Source organism: Cervus elaphus, chromosome 11, assembly GCF_910594005.1.
Source record: "Cervus elaphus chromosome 11, mCerEla1.1, whole genome shotgun sequence".
Taxonomy (NCBI): Eukaryota; Metazoa; Chordata; class Mammalia; order Artiodactyla; family Cervidae; genus Cervus; species Cervus elaphus.
In genome coordinates this window covers 24,951,761-24,973,375 of record NC_057825.1, presented here as the reverse complement: position 1 = coordinate 24,973,375, position 21,615 = coordinate 24,951,761, and the positions used below count along the sequence as shown (strand labels likewise).

Here is a 21,615-nt window from a genome sequence, read left to right as displayed (position 1 = left end):
TTATTTTTCTTATTCTCAGTTAATATTATTCCTTGGTTAGGTTCTCAAAAGACAATTGAAATCTGAGTTTGTTAATAAACTTGATACCACAGGAAGATTTACCCTACCAGATGTGAAGATGGCGTCAGTATTTCACAAAGAAACTAAGAACATGGGCTTTGTCATAATTCACTCTAGTACAGAGGAGTACACATGGACATCACCAGATGGTGAACACCAAAATCAGATTGATTATATTCTTTGCAGTCAAAGATGGACAAGCTCTATACAGTCAGCAAAAACAAGACCGGGAGCTAACTGGCTAAGATCGTGAACTCCTTATTGCCAAATTCAGACTTAAATTGAAGAAAGTAGGGAAAACCACTAAACCATTCAGGTACGACCTAAATCAAATCCCTTATGATTATACAGTGGAAGTGAGAAATAGATTTAAGGGACTAGATCTGATGGACAGTGCCTGATGAACTATGGACTGAGGTTTGTGACATTGTACAGGAGACAGGGATCAAGACCATCCCCATGGAAAAGAAATGCAAAAAAGCAACATGGCTGTCTGAGGAGGCCTTACAAATAGCTGTGGAAAGAAGAGAAGTGAAAAGCAAAGGAGAAAAGGAAAGATATTCCCATTTGAATGCAGAGTTCCAAAGAATAGCAAGGAGAGATAAGAAAGCTGTCCTCAGCGATCAATGCAAAGAAGTAGAGGAAAACAACAGAATGGGAAAGACTAGAGATCTCTTCAAGAAAATTAGAGATACCAAGGGAACATTTTATGCAAAGATGGGTTCGATAAAGGACAGAAATGGTATGGATCTAACAGAATCAGAAGATACTAAGAAGAGGTGGCAAGAATACACAGAACAGTACAAAAAAGATCTTCACAACCCATATAATCATGATGGTGTGATCACTCACCTAGAGCCAGACATCCTGGAATGTGAAGTCCAGTGGGCCTTAGGAAACATCACTATGAACAAAACTAGTGGAGGTGATGGAGTTCCAGTTGAGCTATTTCAAATCCTGAACGATGATGCTATGAAAGTGCTGCACTCAATATGCCAGCAAATTTGGAAAACTCAGCAGTGGCCACAGGACTGGAAAAGGTCAGTTTTTGTTCCAATCCCAAAGAATGCTCAAACTACTGCACAGTAACACTCATCTCACACGCTAGTGACGTAATGCTCAAAATTCTCCAAGCCAGGCTTCAGCAATATCTGAACCGTGAACTTCCAGATGTTCAAGCTGGTTTTAGAAAAGGCAGAGGAACCAGAGATCAAATTGCTAACGTCCACTGGATCATCAAAAAAGCAAGAGAGTTCCAGAAAAACATCTATTTCTGCTTTATTGACTACACCAAAGCCTTTGACTGTGTGGATCACAATAAACTGTGGAAAATTCTGAAAGACATGGGAATACCAGACCACCTGACCTGCCTCTTGAGAAACCTATATGTAGGTCAGGAAGTGACAGTTAGAACTGGACATGGGACAACGGACTGGTTCCAAATAGGAAAAGGAATACGTCAAGGCTGTATATTGCCACCCTGTTTATTTAACTTATATGCAGAGTACATCATGAGAAACGCTGGGTTTGAAGAAGCACAAGCTGGAATCAAGATTGCCGGGAAAAATATCATTAACCTCAGATATGCAGATGACACTACACTTATGGCAGAAAGTGAAGATGAACTAGAAAGCCTCTTGATGAAAGTGAAAGAGGAGAGTGAAAAAGCTGGCTTAAAGCTCAACATTCAGAAAACTAAGATCATGGCATCTGGTCCCATCACTTCATGGCAAATAAATGGGGAAACAGTGGAAGCAGTGTCAAACTTTATTTTTTTGGGCTCCAAAATCACTGCAGATGGTGACTGCAGCCATGAAATTAAAAGACGCTTACTGCTTGGAAGGAAAGTTATGACTAACCTAGATAGCATATTAAAAAGCAGAGACATTACTTTGTCAGCAAAGGTCCGTCTAGTCAAGGCTATGGTTTTTCCATTGGTCATGTATGGATGTGAGAGTAATAGTGTGAAGAAAGCTGAGCACCGAAGAATTGATGCTGTTGAACCGTGATGTTGGAGAAGACTCTTGAGAGTCCCTTAGACTGCAAGGAGATCCAACCAGTCCACCCTGAAGGAAATCAGTCCTGGTGTTCATTGGAAGGACTGATGCTGAAGCTGAAACTCCAATACTGTGGCCACCTCATGCAAAGAGTTGACTCATTGGAAAAGACCTTGATGCTGGGAGGGATTGGGGGCAGGAGGAGAAGGGGACGACAGAGGATGAGATGGCTGGATGGCATCACCGACTCGATGGACATGAGTTTGAGTAAACTCTGGGAGCTGGTGATGGACTGGGAGGCCTGGCGTGCTGTGATTCATGGGGTGGCAAAGAGTTGGACATGACTGAGCAACTGAACTGAACTGAACTGAACAGAGGAACACTTTGTAGATCTGTGGCCTTATTTTGGATGATTTGGGCTTCCCTGGTGCCTTGGATGGTAAAGAATCTGCCTGCAATGCAGGAGATCTGGGTTCTATCCCTGGGTTGGGAAGATCTGGAGAAGAGAATGGCTACCCACTCCAGTATTCTTGTCTAGAGAATTCCACAGACAGAGGAACCTGGTGGGCTATAGTCTATGGGGTGGTGAAGAGTTGGACATGGCTGAACAACTCTCACTTTTTCTGGATGATAATGATTGCTAGACATTGGAGGCATTACTGGTTAGCACTTGAGGAATGTTGTAACTGCTCATCTGAGTGATAAATAACCTTTGCAGTCCCCTAACTTGCTCTATTTTTTTGTGCTCCAAAATCACTGCAGATGGCGACTGCAGCCATGAAATTAAAAGATGCTTACTCTTTGGAAGGAAAGTTATGACCAACATAGATAGCATATTAAAAAGCAGAGACAATACTTTGCCAACAAAGGTCCGTCTGGTAAGGCTATGGTTTTTCCAGTGGTCATGTACGGATGTGAGATTTGGACTGTGAAGAAAGTTGAATGCTGAAAAATTGATGCTTTTGAACTGTGGTTTTGGAGAAGACTCTTGAGAGTCCCTTGGTCTGCAAGGAGATCCAACTAGTCCATCCTAAAGGATATCAGTCCTTGGTGTTCGTTGGAAGGACTGATGCTGAAGCTGAAGCTCCAATACTTTGACCACCTCATGTGAAGAGTTGACTCATTGGAAAAGACTCTGATGCTGGGAGGGATTGGGGGCAGGAGGAGAAGGGGACGACAGAGGATGAGATGGCTGAATCGCATCACCGACTCGATGGGCGTGGGTTTGAGTGAACTCTGGGAGTTGGTGATGGACAGGGAGGCCTGGTGTGCTGCGATTCATGGGGTCGCAAAGAGTCGGGCACAACTGATCAACTGAACTAAACTGAACTGATCTGAACTTGCTCTTTCATGACTGTATTTTCCACACAGTCCTCCTTTCGCTGTGATTGCTCTTGATTTTCAAGTGTATTGGAATCAAGCCGACTTATCCATTAGGACTTAGCTTTAATGTCTCCTCCATCTATGTAGGCTTCCCTGGCACTGCCCTATATTCCCAGGAATGTTTTTTCTTGTAGTATATTGAGCTTGTTCATTTTAAAGCTTACCACAATGTATACCTTCCTTCTTCACTAAAGAGTGAGATCTTTGAGGGCAGAAACTTTATTTTATTCATTTTTTATATTTCTACCTCTTGGTTTAATGCCTGTCACACAAAAGCCCTCACTTAATACCCATTAAAGGAACTAGTCATTCATTGATTTGTTCATGCAATAAATACAACTTAAGAGATTGTTATCTGAAGCAAATAAACTACATTGGCAATCTCCTCAAATATAAGTATTGGATTCAGGGTCTATTATTACTTATTAGTCAGGCTGAGCTCTGATTTCATCACAGTTCCTCTTTAGCTGCTTACCTTAAAAACTAGCTTCATATCCACACAGCTGCCTGTGTCCATGGCAACTGAGATGCATGGATACAGGTTCTGAAACATAGTCTTGCTAGAAAGTCAGGGCCTCAATTAAAACTGTAGTTTACATCTGTATCCTTCCTATGCAGGTATTATTTCAGGCTGCACAGGTGACTGTTTCAGCTAAGCAGTGATGACTTCGTATAACATTGTGTCTACCAAGTTTTTTTCCCTTGCAGCACAGTGAGCTGTTGATAGATCTAGTGCGATGAGATCACAGAATCATCAGTTCCTGAGAGCACTGTCTGCAGGGAAGGTGTAGTCCACAGTATTTTATTTATGTGTTAGGTGACATCATCATCTCCTTGCCTCAGCTTAACAGCCCCATCCGTTGATTTGCATAGAAGTCTAGAGGCAGAGGGAGCATTGAATGTCCCATGTCTTTTTCTTTTTCTTTTTTTTAATTGAAGGATAATTGCTGTACAGAATTTTGTTGTTTTCTGTCAAACCTCAACATGAATCAGCCATAGGTACACATCTAACCCCTCCCTTCAAAGATTCTGTGTGAGAATGGTCCCTGTGTAGGCCTGCAGAAACAGAGACAGAAAAAGCCACTTGACAAGAGAAAGCATTGAATGCAGAGAAGTTAGGATTACGTTGTTAGCTCTTTAGATGAGTTTAACCCACCCTCTGGAGGAGGGCATGGCAACCCACTCCAGTACTCTTGCCTGGAAAATCCCATGGACAGAGGAGCCTGGTGGACTACAGTCCATGGGGGTCACAAAGAGTCAGACACGACTGAGCGACTAAGCACAACCCACCCTGACCCAGAGGATCTCCTTTTAGATAGAAACCAGGAGCTGTAGAGATTTGTGTAGATTTTGGAATATTTCTTATATCTCCATGATGGTTAATATGTAAGCATTTTTCTTTCTCTCCAGAGAGCTTATTGGTAATATCCTTATAATGTGAAGAGGATTTGGCCTTGTCTTAAGGTACAGTGAGGAAGTGGCGAGCAGAGGAGAGCAGGTTTGGTCTTTTATTTATCTTTTAAATTCTTTACGAAAGCATACAGGAGTGTAAGTGCTTTACAGTGCTGTGTTTCTGCTCTACAATGAAGTGAATCAGCTGAATGCGCACCATCCTACCCATCTAGGTCATCACAGAGCTCTGAGCCGAGCTTCCTGCGCAATACAGCTGGTTCCCACTAGCTATTCATGCGTGAAATATGTATGTCAATCTTAATCTCCCAATTCGTCTCATTCTCCCTCCCCCTGTGTCCACATGTCTGTCTTCTGTGTCTGTGTCTCTCTTCCTGCCCTAGAAATAGGTTCATCTGTACCATTTTTCTAGACTCCACATATATGTGTTAATATACAATATTTGTTTTTCTCTTTCTGACATACTTCACTCTCTATGACAGACTTTAGGTTTATACACATCTTTGCAAATGACCCAATGTTGCTCCCTTTATGGCTAATATTCCATTATATATAGGTACCACATCTCATTTATCCATTCATCTGTCATTGGATATTTAGGCTGTTTCCATGTCCTGGCCATTGTAAATGTTCTTTAGCCTTTCTTGTGGAAAGAGTCATTTGGCCTGAATAGGTTGTTGTGGCTCAAAAGATGTAGTTTGTTGAGTCCATGAGGACTTAAACCTTCAGTTTTTCCATCATGGAGGAAGTCTTTAGGTTTCATGAAATGGGATAGGGTAGATAGGGAGGCCAGGAGTGCCTAAGACTCAGAGCAGTGATGTGATGTTTATGCACCAAACTGGAAGAAAATTACCTCAGTATTTTGACAACCAGTCAGCTATACCAGTGCATATTGACTTTCAGCCCGTATTGGTCTGCTAGGTGGCCGTAACAAAGTAGGGCAACGGGGTGGCTGAGAACAGCAGGACTTGGTCATCTCACTGTGCTAAATGCCAGAAGTGCGAATCACAGTGTCAGTAGGGCCATGCTCCCTCTGAGGCACTGAGGAAGGGTCTGTGCCAGGGCTCTCTCTGAACTTCTGGTATCTGCTTGGCTTGTGGCATCATACTGTCAGTCTTTGCATAGTATTATCGCTGTGTGCATATCTGTCTCTTCACATGGCGTTCTGTTTGTAAGGATACCAGGCATGTTGGTCTAGGGGTCTACTCTAGTCCAATATGACCTCATCTTAACTAATAACATATGCAACTACCTTATTTCAAAATAAGGTCACATTCTTTGGTACCGGGGGGCTAGAATTTCAACATATTAATTGTGAGGGGGGACAGTTCAGCAGTAGCTATGAACTTTCTTAGGTTAATTCCTGGTGTATATGCTCAAGATATTCTCTCTAGTAGATACCTAAGTGTGAATTGATGAATCAGTTATTTAATTCTAAAGAACTTGGGAAACCCAGTTGCAGTGATGGTGAGAGGTCTGTGGGTTCATCTCCTGATACCAAGCAGCTACTTCCACTGGAGAAGAGAGTGAGAAGCCCACATCCGAAGATGAATCCCATATAGTATTGAAAGCTGGATAACTTATAAGGTAGTTGGTAACTGATCAGTCTACAAAGGGTGGATGGGTCTTCAGTAAGTGTTGGCTTAGGATGGTTCTGTTTCAGAAAACAGAACCAAGGAACACATGCTCTGGCTTCATGCTTCTGCTTCCCTTTTACCTCCTTCTAGTTGATTTCTTAATGGCTTTATGTTCTGAGGTGTCCTCAATTATTGCAATTCACTTCAGAAAATTATTTTTAAAAGTGCAGAATGCACTTATTTTTAAGGGAAAGAGGAAGCAAAGCAAATGCTTACTAAGTGATTCCTCTAAGTGAGGTGTATCCTAGGCTTTTCCTCACAGCATTTCTTCAGAGAAGGTGATTTTATTTTCCTTTTTTCAAGCAGGAAAATTAAAACTAGTAGAGATCATATAACTTCCCCCAAAGCAAGCAGTAAGTAACTAAGATTTTATTTTATTATTTTTTTTTCCCCCGGTCGGCGGCGCGGCGGCCCGCCCCCCGCCCCCGTAACTAAGATTTTAATTGTATTTTTTTTCCCATTCCAAACCATCACAATTTCATCAATGACTCTTAAAATATTTATGCTCTGCAGGTTGGTTTGTTAAGGGGAAGGTAGTAGTTTTGTGAATAGTATAAGTCCTGGTAAGATATCCTAAGAAGAAAATACACAAAAGAGAATCAATCCTTTATCAAGCACCTATATAATAGATGCTTTTAATCTGTAGTTTCTTTGGGTTTTTCTAAAAATTCTGTTCTTCAGAGTGTTAATCCAATCTTATGATGAAAAGATTAAGATTTAGAGAAATACAGTGACTTGTTCAATGTCATAAAATGGTAGAGATGTGGCTTGAACCATAACTTTTTCATGCAAAGTGCCATAATCATCCCTTTGCTCCATTTTTCTCCTGCTTATAATTTATTAGAACATAAATTTAATGAAGCTGAGACTATGTATTAATTTTATATCCTGTGAAATAAAAATCTATTGCATGTTTGAATGAACAAGTTCGCGTGTTTTATTATCAGAGCCGTTTAAGATAAGAATGGATGATTTCAGGATTTCAGAAGGCATCTTAGCTGCGGTTTGCAATTTATGGTGACATTAAATTTGTGCTACCCATAATCAATTGTGGATCCTATTTCAGAAAAATATCCCCAGCTCTCCAAAGTCAGATCCTTTGATCTCAAGGTGAAAAGCATGTTGTTTTGTAGCAATTTCCCATATCTCCTCATAGAGAGATGCCTATCACAGTGGAGACACGAGGGACCACCAAGTGCAAGCAGAGAGCTCAGTGTGGGAAATCCGACCCCTTCTCTTAACCTGGGTCAAAGCTGAACTCTGTTCTTTGTGAATTTTATATTTCATAAACCCTGCTCTCAAATAAGAACTTTACACACAACTTTATATATGACCATCCTACATATTTTTTAAGAAGAATTCCCCGTATTTGCTGTTCCCTTGCTTAATGTAGCTTTGCTCAATGCTTTCTGAAGAAAATGTGGCCTCTGAGTTGGGGTAGGTGAGTAGAAGGAAGCTTCTAGGTTGTTTATGGTGTGCCTGCCCCTTCATTCCTTATTTATAGTAAGCTAGTAGCTCAGACACCTATCTGTTGAGTTTTACTTCTGTTTTCCCCCCTAAGTTCCATTTTAAATAGCGAATCCATACAGGTAAAGAATATCCAGTGAGAAATCAATATCTTTATTTATTTTGTTCAGACATCCAATCCCTCTCACCAAAGAAAACATGCTAGAAGTTTTGGGTAACCAGTTACCAGAGATGCTTTGTGGGAATAAGGCAGGTTTTTATGATTGTCTTCACAGTCCTGAGAAATGAGCAGGTCCCCATTAAACAAACAAGAGAGGGAGGTAGCATTCCAGGCAGTACAACATTGAAAATGAAGTAATATAGTTATTCAGTAGTCAATTTAATGCTTCACTATCCCTTGCTCTGAGCACATCTTTTCTTTCCTCTCTCTAGTTAGAGGGCAGCCTGCCTATTTGTATTGCCAATAACTAGATAATTTCAGTACCTGTAAGAATCTTATTCCAATGATCCCAGAAACTGATACTTCCATCAAATTCATGGATAAAAGGCTGCCTTTTACATAGTTCTCCTTAAATTGAAGAGCAGTGGTAGTGCATAGGACCTCAGCAGCTGCACCATCTTCTTCCATGGGAAGAAGTTTCCTGATGTCTTTGTGGACCATCTGGCTATTGGGAGCTATACCTCTTCAGGCTCAGTGAAAGCCTTGGTTGGAGGTTGTGTATTACTGAACGAGGTCCATGCCCAGATTACTCTCCTGTTTTTAGACTTACATATTCTCCCAAATACTTTACGCAGAACATTTGTGCTGAGATTGGTTAAGAGAGAAAATGTGGCTGTATTTTTGGATTGGGTCCTGCAGCTTAAGCCCCTGATGGTGGTGACAGACGAAGCTATCCCAGGGCCTGTCACTGAGAAAGATGAGTCTGCAGAGACCTCTGATCAAAGCATTTCCTGTGTTGTGTCCTCTGAGCCAAAGCCAGCAGCCTTTTTAGTATAACCAACTATTCTCCAAAATGCTTGTCACCCTCCTGGACAAATCAGATTCTCTCCTCACTTTCTATAATGGCAGATGCATGAAGAAAAGCAAGCTCAGCTAGCTTTCCAGCATGATAAAATATCTGGAGACACAAGCACCAAGGAGTTTATGCAAATGAAACCCCCAAAATACTGAAGTACAAAATGAGCTACTGTGTTATAAGAACTTAAAAGGTCATCTAGGATGGTTCAAGGGTGGATCACAGAATTTAATTTCAGTATCCACAGAAATCAAACCCAACAAATATCGACTCAGTGTTCAGTCCTGTTGGAACATGTTAGCAGGGAGATGGGGTATGAATGAGAAGGTGAGTGAGATATAGACTCTGCCCTCAGGAAACTCACAGTCTAAGGTCTAGAGTGTGGGGAAGGTAGAATATGATAAAATACGGGGACAGAAAACTATCATGGTGAAAGCCCAGGTGCTGGGGTCAGACTGCCTGGCTTTGAGTCCTGGTTTCATCACTTACAGCTGAGTGACATTGGGTAGAGTGAGTCTCCAAGCTTCAAAATCTGAGTTTCTTGCTCTATCTATGTCAGAGTGTTATTTTGAAAATGAAATCCCATAACCTGTCTACAGCACTTATTTCAGCAGTAATCACATAGCACCTGATAGATAGCAGCTATGGAATGTCAAAAGGGAATCACAAAGCAAGTTGGGAAGGTTTGACCCACGGGAGAGGTGAGAAAAGACTTCAATGAGTAAGCGGTATTTGGAAAAGAGAGACAAGGTATCAACTGATGGAAATCGGGGAGCAAGGCATTTAGCATATGGGCTTCCCTGGTGGCTCAAGTGTTAAAGAATCTGCCTGCAATGCAGGAGCCCTGGGTTCAATCGGGAAGATTTCCCTGGAGAAGGGAATGGCTACCCATTCCAGTATTCTTCCATGGAGAATTCCATGGGCAGAGGAGCCTGCCAGGTTACAGTCCATGGGGTCATGAAGAGGCAGACATAACTGAGGGACTAGCATTTTCGCTTTCATGGTAGTTGCCTGTTAGGCTATGAAGTCTCTGAGGTGAGCGTTCATGCCTGTCACTTTCATCAACATATCCCCAGGTCCCAGCACCTGGAAAGGGACTCATTTATGAGTGAAGAATGAATGAATTCATGAATGGGTAAATAAAAGGGACACCATGAACTAGGAAGGCAAGTGAGCTAGGAAGGCTAGGGTACCGTGTATGAGTAATTCTCCCGGTGAACCCCTAGCAGGTGAGGCTGGATATCAAGTTGGAGCTAGACCATGAAGAGCTTTGAGTACAGGGCAAAGAGTCCCGTCTACAGGCAGTGAAATCATTGTGCTTGCATTTCTTTTCCTTTACATTTTGAAGAAAATTTAAAGCTGAGCTGTACTGCAGAGTCAGCTGAAATGTTATGGACTCATCGTTCATTTTCCTCCCATCAGTTATGTGCAAATTAGACATTCCCTTCTGCCTATAAATTGCTTAATCTAAGTTTGTGCTGCAAAGGACACCAATAGCTTTTGAAGTTGCACTTAAAGCTAACAGCTTGGTTGATAGATTCTGTGAGGGCTATTTTCTAGAGCAAGCAGAGTCTGCAGTAACCAAACCTGAAATGGTTGTTAGATAAAAACACTGCAGGGCTTCACTGGTCCCAGGGACTCCAGTGTCAGGATTCTTTATAACCCCTAGTTCTTTCAGTTCAAACACGTCATGGGCTTCTTGTGAGGTAGGTCAGTGGTAGGAAATATTACGGTCATTTCCCAGCCTTTGTTTTGTCAGCCTTCAACTTTTCATATTAATGAAGGCTTTTACAAGTATTTTCCAAGTACAGCATATCATTTAGTTCTCAGGACAAAATTGTTCTGGGGGTTTTATCATCATGACAGAGAAGGATTCATTCAGAGCTCACTCAGGTCATCTGACCCCTCGTCTCAGGCTCTTGTTTCTCAGCCATATCGCTTCTGTGGACTGTCAGTGTTTTCGCCTAAACTCTCCAGAATTCTTCCGGCAGGTACTGCTTATGTGTGTGATGCTTCATCTTTAAGCTACAAAACTGGTTTTCTGCTTTTATGGCATCTCCTTGACAGATGCTTTATACGACTAGTCTTACTTCAATCACTTTATATTTTGAAATTTAGCTTTTATTTCTTAACTTAATCAGAAAAGTACCGGAGAAAATAATTCAGTAATAAATTTGGTTCCCATTTATAATGCCTTTTGATCTGATAATAGTGGCAGGCGCAGCCAAAATTTGCAAGATTCTAATAGAGACCTCAAAAGATATTTATCTAGATTTGTGGAAAGTTTAGGAGGAAGAAAGTAAATGTATGCCCAATACCTCATTAACAAGTGTGTTCCCACTTGAAGCTGGAAGAGGGACTGTGTTGTAAGGTAGAAAATACACATGCTTGGGAGTCAAATGTACTTGGGGGCACCGGTTCAGGCAGTCTCAAGCTCTCAAAACTGGATCTTGACCTTGAGCTCAGATGCTGAACCTTGGTTTTCTCATTTGTAAAATAGATTTAATAATAGTTATATGGGTTTCCCAGGTGGTTCTAGTGGTAAAGAACCCTCCTGCCAATGCAGGAGACTTAAGAGACACATGAGTTTGATCCTTAGGTCAGGAAGATCCCCTGGAGGAGGGCATGGCCACCCATTCCAGTATCCTTGCCTGGAGAATCCCATGGATAGGGGAGCCTGGTGGGCTACAGTCCAATGGGTTGCAGAGTTGGATATGACTGAAGTGACCTAGCATGCATATGATATTCACTTATTTTAACTCATTCATGAATCCATAGATATTTATTGATTACTTATTAAGAGACAGGCATTGTGCTAGCTGCTGGGGATAGATCCATGGATAAAAATAAAACAAGAAACGATCACTATTTTTATGGATTTAGTGTCCACTGGAGAAGACAGAAATTGCACAGATAATTGTGCAATCATGTAATTAAAATTGTGATAAAGTTTATGGAGAAATGGTGCAAGATATTTTGAGAGTATTCTAGTACTGTTTGGGGGATCCAAAAGCCCTAAAGTTGAGACTAAAATGATGACTAGGATGAGTTGCCTTATAGAACTGTTGTGTGAACCATGGATTATGTTTATTGAAGTGTCCAGCACAGCACCTGGGACATAACAGTTATCAGTTGTCATAATGAGAATGACAATATTGGCCTGGATGACTGCTCACTTCTGGTATTTTGAGACATCAAGGAGAGGTTCCCCACCGTCATTCTTCTTCCTTCCCCTGCTCTCTTTTCTGGAAACACAGCCCTGTTTCTCAGGATTCAGTGGCAACTCCTCAGAGATTTACTCTAAGTTACCCTGTTATTTTATGTTACTAATCGATGTAAAATCAGTCCTGAGAGTTACTCAGAGGCATGAGCTCTTACAGTCCATGCTAGGTTACTAATAACTGATATACCATCCCATCCCCAAAGCAGTTTTTATTAAGTGGAGAAAACTTAAAAATGCTCTCTGAGAATGGAGGAGAGTCCTTGGAGTGTGAGTGTGTGGGAGAGAGAATGTCAAATGGAGAGGCTGGGGGCTCTTATACTCAAGTTAATAGAGAAAGGTCAGGAGGTTTGAAGACAGGCTGGCTTCCTGAGGAACTCTATCCCGGAAGCCTGCAGAATGTCTGTTTCCCAAAGGCAGACGCGTTTCCTGTCACATTCACAGCCTATGAAACCTTTAAATTAGTTATAATGATGGTGAGTCTTCACGTTTCCTGGGGGTTTCTGACTGACCATGCTCTTCCACCATCCCGATCTTCTTTGATCATCTCCCCAGGCCTGGGGAGGGCTGACTCTGCTGACTGCGCCAGTAAGCAGGGGTTGTTTCTGGACTGCTGGCGACTTCCAGGGCCTTCAAGAGACTGAGGCAAAAGTATTCATACCCATCTTTACATCTCTTATCTACATAGACTTTTTTGAGCACCTGTTAATTCTTGGCCCAGAGTTAGAAGTTGTGAACAAAGAATAAATCAAAAATAGTTTCTATCCTCAAGGAGCATTTTTGATGAAACAAAGTAACAGGAGCTGTGGGAGCACAGATAAAGGAATGATTGGCATGGTGTTAAGGAATGAAAGGCCTCAGATCTGGGGACATATTTGGAAACGGGATGAAATGACATTTGCCCACTGGAGATGGGCGTGATGGGCATTCTAGGCAGTGAACTGCCTGTGAATACACAGAGCAGAATGAAAAAGCATAGCATGCTTACCAGATGATGTGGTCTGAATATATTTAAGAATCAGTGGTTTAAAAAGACAGGTTCTATTTTGAGACTTTTTGAGTGATGCAGATGATGGGGGGAGGGAGGGAGGCAGAAGATGGAGGCCAGGAGGAAAATAAGCAGAAAGGAAGGCAGGAAGGTGAGGAGGAGGGCAGAAAGTTGCTGAGTCATAATCACTCTTTCTGGTATTAAGTAGATGAGGGCGACACTCTGTATTAGTACCTTTGACTCATGAGTTCACAGGATAGAGCAAAAGATACTTGAATTCTTGTTAGCTTCATGCACTTGACCCAATTGTCAACCTCATTTCTCTTGTCACCATGGGTGAGCTGGCCTGGCAGCATGTTTGTATTGCTTAGGATTCTTTCCCTGCCCTCTTAATTCTAAAAAGCAATGACTTTAGAATTTGATAACCTAAGATTTTTAACCCCAGTCCTTCCATTTGTTTTCTGCATGACCTTGAACAAGTTTCTTAACCTCATTGTCTCAGCTTCTTACGTAACATAGAGACCTGGTGCCTCTCTTGTATTGTTGAAGGATCAGGTATGCTGCTGCTAAGTCGCTTCAGTCGTGTCCGACTCTGTGATCCCATAGACGGCAGCCCACCAGGCTCCCCCATCCCTGGGATTCTCCAGGCAAGAACACTGGAGTGGGTTGCCATTTCCGTCTCTGATGCATGAAAGTGAAAAGTGAAAGTGAAGTCGCTCAGTCGTGTCTGACTCTTAGCAACCCCATGGACTGCAGCCCACCAGGCTCCTCTGTCCATGGGAGTTTCCAGGCAAGAGTATTGGAGTGGGGTGCCATTGCCTTCTCTGAGGATCAGGTATATTTTCATATAAATATCTGGTATGGTCTTGGATTTATAGGCAGTGCTCAGTGAATTGTTGTTGTTATTATTATTTCTGTCACTTTTATTTTCAATAGCAATGCTTTTCATATTATTTCACTTTCATGTTTCGATACTAGATTGTAAAATCTGTGGAGAAACGTGTTGTACCTCATTCTTCCCTAGGCACCTGCATGATCCTGGTACTTAAAAAATGCTTGGTAACTGACTGATAGAAAATTCTGTGATAATTAAAATTGTGGCATTGGGAGACTAAATTCTTATTCATGTATCTAGTGTTAACTTTACCTAATGTTTATGTGCTGTATAGAACTTACTGTAACTTCACATAATGGAAAGATAGAGTTCGGTAATAAAAGGGACAGGTAACCCCTGGATGTTTCAGAAATCCTATAAATATTGCCAGAAAATGGAGAGTGGGTTACATGTATATGGAGGAATAGGATATAAGGGAAATCCTCTGGGTTATTCTGTTTAGTGTCTCCTGTATATAATTATTTGTCTTGACAAAGACCTCCTTCTCATTAATACAGCTTTGCATTAATGCTGTCTGGATAGTAGACACTCGGAAAGATTCTCAGAAGTGAGAGAATAGGGATCATGTGGAGAACCTAGCAGACTGCAGAGTTCCAACTTCAGAGATCCTGATTCAGAACTCCAATTCTGTTTTGTCCAGGAGTGAATCCAGATACTGAGGTCCTACTGAGGCCACCACCCCATCCTGGGCTCTGCCCTGCCCAAGGCTGAGACATGGAAGTACTAGTGCTCAGATAAGAGTCATTTCAGCTAATATTGTCACCTAATGATGCAGCCTTCTGAGCTAACAGATGATGGTCCTTTCATCAGCGCTGCAAACAGAGCCATGGTTCAGGAATTTGCTGATTACTGTTCCCTGCTGACTAATTATCCATATCTATAGTATATGTGGGCTTGCCTAGTGGCTCAGTCAGTAAAGAATCTGCCTGCAATGCAGGAGACGTGGATTCGATCCCTGGGTCAGGATGATCCCCTGGAGAAGGGAATGGCAAACCCACTCCAGTATTCTTGCCTGGAGAATTCCATGGACAGAGGAGCCTGGTGGGTTACAGCCCATGGCATGGCAAAGAGTCAGACACGACTGAGCAACTAACACTTTCATTTTCTCACACTGTATATATATATACTTGGACACATAGTTTTTAAGTCAATTTAAATTCCAGGTCCACAGCCGTTTGTCTGAGTGGCTGCACAAGAAATACTTCTGTGCTACTAATACCCCTACTAGTACCTGTACCACTAAAGGCTGCCACCACTAATGATTACAGCTGCAGAAGCTGCTCTTGTCTGCTGATGTCTGCCAGGTCCCCAGAGCCTTTTGGAAGCTTTAAAGCATCCCTTGGAGGTGTATTAGTCCCTTACTGGGATGCAGAATCCTTGGCTCAGAGCGATTAAGTATTAGGCTCAAGGTCACAGTGTTGGCAAGCAGGAGAGCTGTGATCTAAGTTCAAACATGTCTGATTCCAACCCCCCTGCTACTTCCTCTAAAATTAAGGGAAGGAAATCAAGTATTTTCATTACTTGTACCAGATCAGTATTAATTGTAACATTTTAATCTCTGGATGAGAGACAAACCACTTTACCAAGTGAAGAATTTAGACTAAATATTCAAATTGATTATCTTAGATTCTTCTTGTCCTTTCAGTGCAGAGATTCGATGTGAGATGGGATGAATCAAGGGTGGGCTGTGCGGTGCGAGGGGACATAAACATCCTCAGGCATAGCCTTGACTAAGGTCTCCAGATGCAGATATTTGAATACAAGAGATGGCATTCAACCTTCTGAAGCCCTTGTCTCTCTGTTAATTGTTAAACCGAAGAAGTACTGTTTGCTGCACTTATTTCTAGAGGCCTTAGAGATGGAACTGCGTCACCAGCAATTTCTCTGCGGAGGATCACTTCAGAGTCCAGGGAGGATCGGAAGCCAGAAGCTGCTCAGTCACAGGATCCATTTCTACTGCATTGCAGAGCCCAAGGAACCAGCGCGTGGAAAACAGCAGGCAGAGAGTGAGCCAGGGCTCTGCTTGCAGAGCACTGAAGTGCAGCTGCAGGTTCAGACACACGGAGATGGTGTAAGCACAGAAATAATGTGGAGAGAACATTTGCATTTTTCTTAAAAGATGAGCAGAAAACAACCCTTGCCAGAAAAGGGTTGAGATGAAAGCTTCCTGATAGTGGAAAACAACGTGACAAGCATAATTTCCTGTATTGAGGAAGCCAGGACCTGAATGTACACAGAAGATTGACCTTCTTGAGAAAATAGACCTAGAAGTCACTCAGCAATGGGTGCTGGATAGAATAAGATGCAAGGGAGGTGGGCACATGTGCAGTGAGATTTAGGGATGCTGAGGGCCAGGCTGCTGGAACTACTCACTGTCAGGGTTATTTCTCAGGCTGCAGATTTAGTGTTTACAGTCTATTCCTATTTGGTTTAGTTGCTAAGTCGTTGTGACCCCATAGACTGTAGCCTGCCAGGCTTCTCTGTCTATGGGATTTCCCAGGCAAGAATACTGGAATGGGTTGCCATTTCCTTCTTCAGGGAGTCTTCCTGACCCAGGGATCAAACACATGTCTCCTGCACTGCAGACAGCCTCCTTCATTGCAGATGATTCTTTACCAACTGAGCCACCAGGGAAGCCCAGAAAAAATTCCTATTATTGGGAAGCTATTCCAGTTAGGAGACCAGTCCAGTGAAGGGGTTATTCCAGTTAAGAGCCTATTTGGGAGACTCTTCCATTTGGGAGGATATTCCATTTGGGAGGTTATTCCAATTGAGGGGCTACCCCAGTATTCAAGGTGAGAAATGCTGGTGGTTATATGAGAAGAGTCTTGACAGAAGTAAATGCATCGGGTATATAGATCCAGAGTAGGCCTGGTAAGATTGACTAAAGAATTAGATGTGGGACCAGGGCCAGGGAAGGGGGGCGGGTGTGAGGGGCTAGAGAGGAATAAAAGGAAAACTGAAGGATTCTTCCCTGCCCAAACTTTTATGTGATATAGGAATATGTGCAACTTTATAAGTCAGATTTTCTATTTTTGGACAGCTAATTTGTAGGCATAATCTCCATATATTTAGCTTAAACCTGTTTCCTTGGAACTTCTCCACTGATCAGAGACCTAGCTTTTGGCATAAAGTCCAAGTCTACTGCCTTTTCCTTCCAACAACCCCAAGTATTTAAAGGCAGAGATTATAACCCCCCTTCCCTGCACACTAACCGGGAGAGCCCTCTCCTCCAAGAGAAACATGCTCTGTGTTCATGTGATCATTTTGTACTTGGCATGGCTTGACTTTGCTTCTAAAACAAACTTGCAATGTGAATTGGAATTTCTCTGTGGTACATCCTTCCCACCGTCTGGATGAAACTAGATGTGGGATTAGTGAGGTCTGGAGTCCTTAGTCGTTGTTTTATGAATGTGCTGCACATTGGAATCACTGAATAAATTTTAAAAGTGCCACCCCTGGAGAGTCTGATTTAGTTGGGATGGGTCCAATTCAGATAGCCAGAGTTTCAGAAGCTCCCCAGTTGATTCAAATGTGCAGTATAATTTGAGGACTGCCCCTGTTTTGAACTTTGTTGTTCTGAGTGAGGTCCTTAGACCGATAGCACTGGCATCTCCTGGGGCTTGTCCAAAATGTAGGATCTTAGCCCTTACCCATCTCCATCCTACCGAATCAAAATTTTCATTTTAGCATCATCCTCAGGTGATGTCTTTGTGCACTAAAGTTTGGAAGCATTTGTTTAAGTCAATGGGCCTAAAACTTGGGTGTGCTTTGGAATCATATTGGGAATTAAAAAAATACTGCTTTCCAGTTCTGTGCTGAGAGATCTGGAGGTAATTGCTCTGGAGAAGGTGCCTGCATACTAGAATTTAAGAAAACCCTCAAGATTATTTAAATGCTCAGTCCAGTGAGAATCACTGCTTTAGATCTTACTGTGACAGTAATTTAGCTGGTGGCCTTGAGCAAGTTGGGTTTCCCTGGTGGCTCAGATGGTAAAGAATCTGCCTACATTGCTGCAGACCTGGGTTTGATCTCTGGGTGGGGAAATTCCCCTGGAGAAGGAAATGGCAACCCACTCCAGTATTCTTGCCTGGGAAATCCCATGGACAAAGGAGCCTTGCGGGCTACAGTTTATGTGGTTACAAGAGTCAGACACAACTGAGTGACTAACTTTCTATTGAGCATTTAGAGAATACTGTCCAGCAAGGGCAGTTTTACACCTAAATAATTAGGAGTTTATCCAGCAGAGAGATTCCAACAGTGAAAAGTAGGCTGATGAGGAAAGATGAAATCTGAGAAAGATCAGAAAAGTGAAGATTGGAGATGGGTTATAGAGTTTCATTTCCCAGCAAGGTAATGAAGTAGAAAACGTTGGACAGCTCTTCTCCTTTGCCACAGGAGGCACAGCCAAGACTGCAGTATGAGCCTTGCAGTCATGGTGCCCAGGATTATTTCCCGATCAGTTCTGAGCCAGGCAGTCATGTGCTGCCATCCTTAGAGTAGCTTATGTCAGGCACCGCAGGGGTGAGAAGGACTCTTCATATAACAGTGAGGTTCTCCAAGGAATATAGGCTTGGTGGATCAGATCCTGGAAATGATGGTAGCTCAAGGGTATGGCAGAGGTTAGTTAATATTTGTAAAGAAATGTAGTCTTAGGAATATTGAATCTATCCCCTGAGGGTCCTGTGAAAAATCACCTTTTATTTGATGTCTATATGGTCAGGGTGGGTTTCCTCTGTGGCTCAGCTGGTAAAGAATCCACCTGCAATACTGGAGACCTGGGTTCGATCCCTGGGTTGGGAAGATCCCCTGGAGAAGGGAAAGGCTACCCACTCCAGTACTCTGGCCTGGAGAAATCCATGAACTGTATAGTTCATGGGGTCACAAAGAGTTGGACATGACTGAGCAACTTTCACTTCACTCATGTCAGGACACAGAAGGTTTACTTGGACTCGAAGATCTGGGCAAAGAATAGGCTGTCCCTGCTGAGTTATAAAATAACAATTTACATCTGCATAGACTTTTACTTACAAAGTCCAATTTATCATTTCCTCTCCTTATATATGCTGTGAAGGTTGTATTATTCTCTTTCATGTACAAGAAAATTAAGACAGGAGGTGATGTGCTATGAACAGAGTACTAAGTGATGGTTCTGAAACTGGAACCCCAGTCTCCCAACACTGAGTCCAAGATACTTCTGAATACAAAGAAATTGACCTTATTTTATCCCTGAAATACTTTACCTGTCAGCATCTTAGGACTTTTAAAAAGAAGTGACCTGGAGCAGAAGGATGTAGCCCCCAAATTTATTCAAAATGATCCTGGTTCTGCCCTATTTGCTGATAAATCTGTAGGACTGCAGAGTGGTGAGACTAGGTTCTGAGCGACCACAGGTATGATAAAGAAATGACTTAAAATCACACAGCAATGGATACAAATCTTAGCCCAGGCAATTATTGGAGATGACCTCAGGCAGATTGTTTAATTTTTCTAAGACAATATTTTTAGTTCTAAAAGGCAGAGGGTAATTCTTATCTTACAGGGTTATTGCGATGATGAAATGGGATCATATGAAAATGTCTTTTATAGAATTTGGCACCAAGATGATGTTTAATAGATGGTAGATGTTGGCGGTGTTTTTGTTATTGTCACTGTGGCATTATCAGGAAAGTTCCAAGAAAATGCAAGATCAATGACTAATTTAATCAGAATTCCTTTTTCACAAGCACATCTTAGCAGAGACATGATTTCCTGACTGGAAAGGGCCCAAATTACAATTGTCAGAGTCATTCGTTACACAAAGGTCATCCCACACCCAATTGTGAAATTCCCTTGAATTATCAAGTTTCCAACTGGCTCTGCCATCTAAAGTAATGGCTTTAACAGGATTATCAGATAAGTCCCAAACCTCATTCTATTTAGCCATGTGCTTTGAGAATGAACATTTAATATAAAATTCTGTCCTTAAATCAGTTTTTCCTTTATGCCAAGCAAGTGGTAGTTTCCTCATATGGCAGTGGTGAGCTTTTACCTGTGAGTATTGCCTTTCTTCCTAAATTTAGGAGCATACACTCAGCAGTTATGTTATATGTGCCTGCTTGCTTAGTTGCCTCAGTCATGTCTGACTCTTTGAAACCCAATGGACTGTAGCTCACCAGGCCCCAATGTTCATGGGCATGTTCCTGTTCTTCAGGCAGGAATAAATGAGTGGGTTGACATTTCCTTCTCTGGGGGATCTTCTTGATTCAGGGATCAAACCAACATCTCTTAAGTCTCCTGCATTGACAGGTGGGTTCTTTACTGCTAGCACGACCTGGGAGACCCTATATTTGCCTAATCCTTGCCTTTTGTTAGATAAAAATGGAGTAAATATACATCTATATTAGGGATATTTACTTAAAGATCCATCTTTGCTCTTTTTAACAGATGGAGGAACAGCTAAGTCTACTGTCTGAGATCATGTAGCAGGAGTCAAGCCCAGGTCTGTTTGATTCCAAGGCCCATTGTATTCCTCCTCTTACTGCCTTACAGACAGAAATAAGGCTTAGAGACAAGAAAACAGACTTCTAGTCAGGGAAGGTTTAATAGAATAAGTTCTGCCAAAGAATCACTTATAAATAGCTCAGATAGGGAGTAATTATGCCCAGGGAGAATGGAGAAGTGCACACAGGGGAAATACATTTCTATATTAGCACCTATAAATCTAACTCTTTCTCTTAAGTTCATCATTAATTCATTTATTTATTCATGCTGTCATTTGTATAGTTATTGAATACTTACTCTGTGCTGGACACTGTGTTCTGTGCGCAGGAAGAAGCTAGCAATGCGTAAGACGGATATGTAAATGCAATTGTACTCAGTTCATGAAGCCTTCCTTGATTGCTAAGATGGAAATTCCTAAGATGCTTCATCCTCTGAAGCATCACACCACTTTTATCCAGCTTCTATGGTACCGAGTGCTCTTGGCAATGGCACACGAGAAAGAACAGAGCCTCCAACCACACCTCCATGTCTTCTGCCTCCAGGATGTCTTTCCTGCTGATGTCCCTCACCGCAGTCCACATTTCCTTCACTCTGCCCTGAAGCCCTGCAGTGTTGATATCTGGCCCTTTCCTCAAACCCAGACTTAGAGGATATGGGCTGTCTTAGGGGGGGATGAGGAAAGGATGGAGGAGGACAGACCAGGATGGGACCTTCTACATCAGTGCAGTGGGAAGAGCCTGTTGAAAAGCTGACTCATATACTGCAAACGAAAGGAACCGAAGCTCATGGATGGCCATAGAGATAGCCAAAGAAGCAGAGACAAACAAACAAGAAGGGACTTTAATCTGTCCGGTCAAGTAAGAGAAATATGCCTGCCCCCACCCTGTCCTTCCTCACCATGTGCGACATCTGAGAAACCATCATCTAGAAGAAGGGACGAGTGAAAGGAAGTTTGTAAGCTGACCCCCTACTACCCCACCCGCTCCATCTGCCACGCTTTGAGCCCTTGTTCTAGCCTGTGCTGAGGAAGGAGAGAGGAAGAGCTTTGGTCCGGATTGG

General features: G+C 42.3%; 1 long non-coding RNA gene across 1 annotated transcript in view; it reads left to right on the top strand.

Annotated features, from left to right (window-relative positions):
- The window catches only part of LOC122703174, a 175,105-nt gene extending 154,550 nt beyond the window's left edge, over window positions 1-20,555 (top strand). Inside the window, exon 3 of the long non-coding RNA XR_006343409.1 lies at window positions 20,500-20,555. This is a non-coding gene — a long non-coding RNA (uncharacterized LOC122703174). The remainder of the gene's footprint in view (window positions 1-20,499) is intronic.
- Window positions 20,556-21,615: the final 1,060 nt, after the last annotated feature.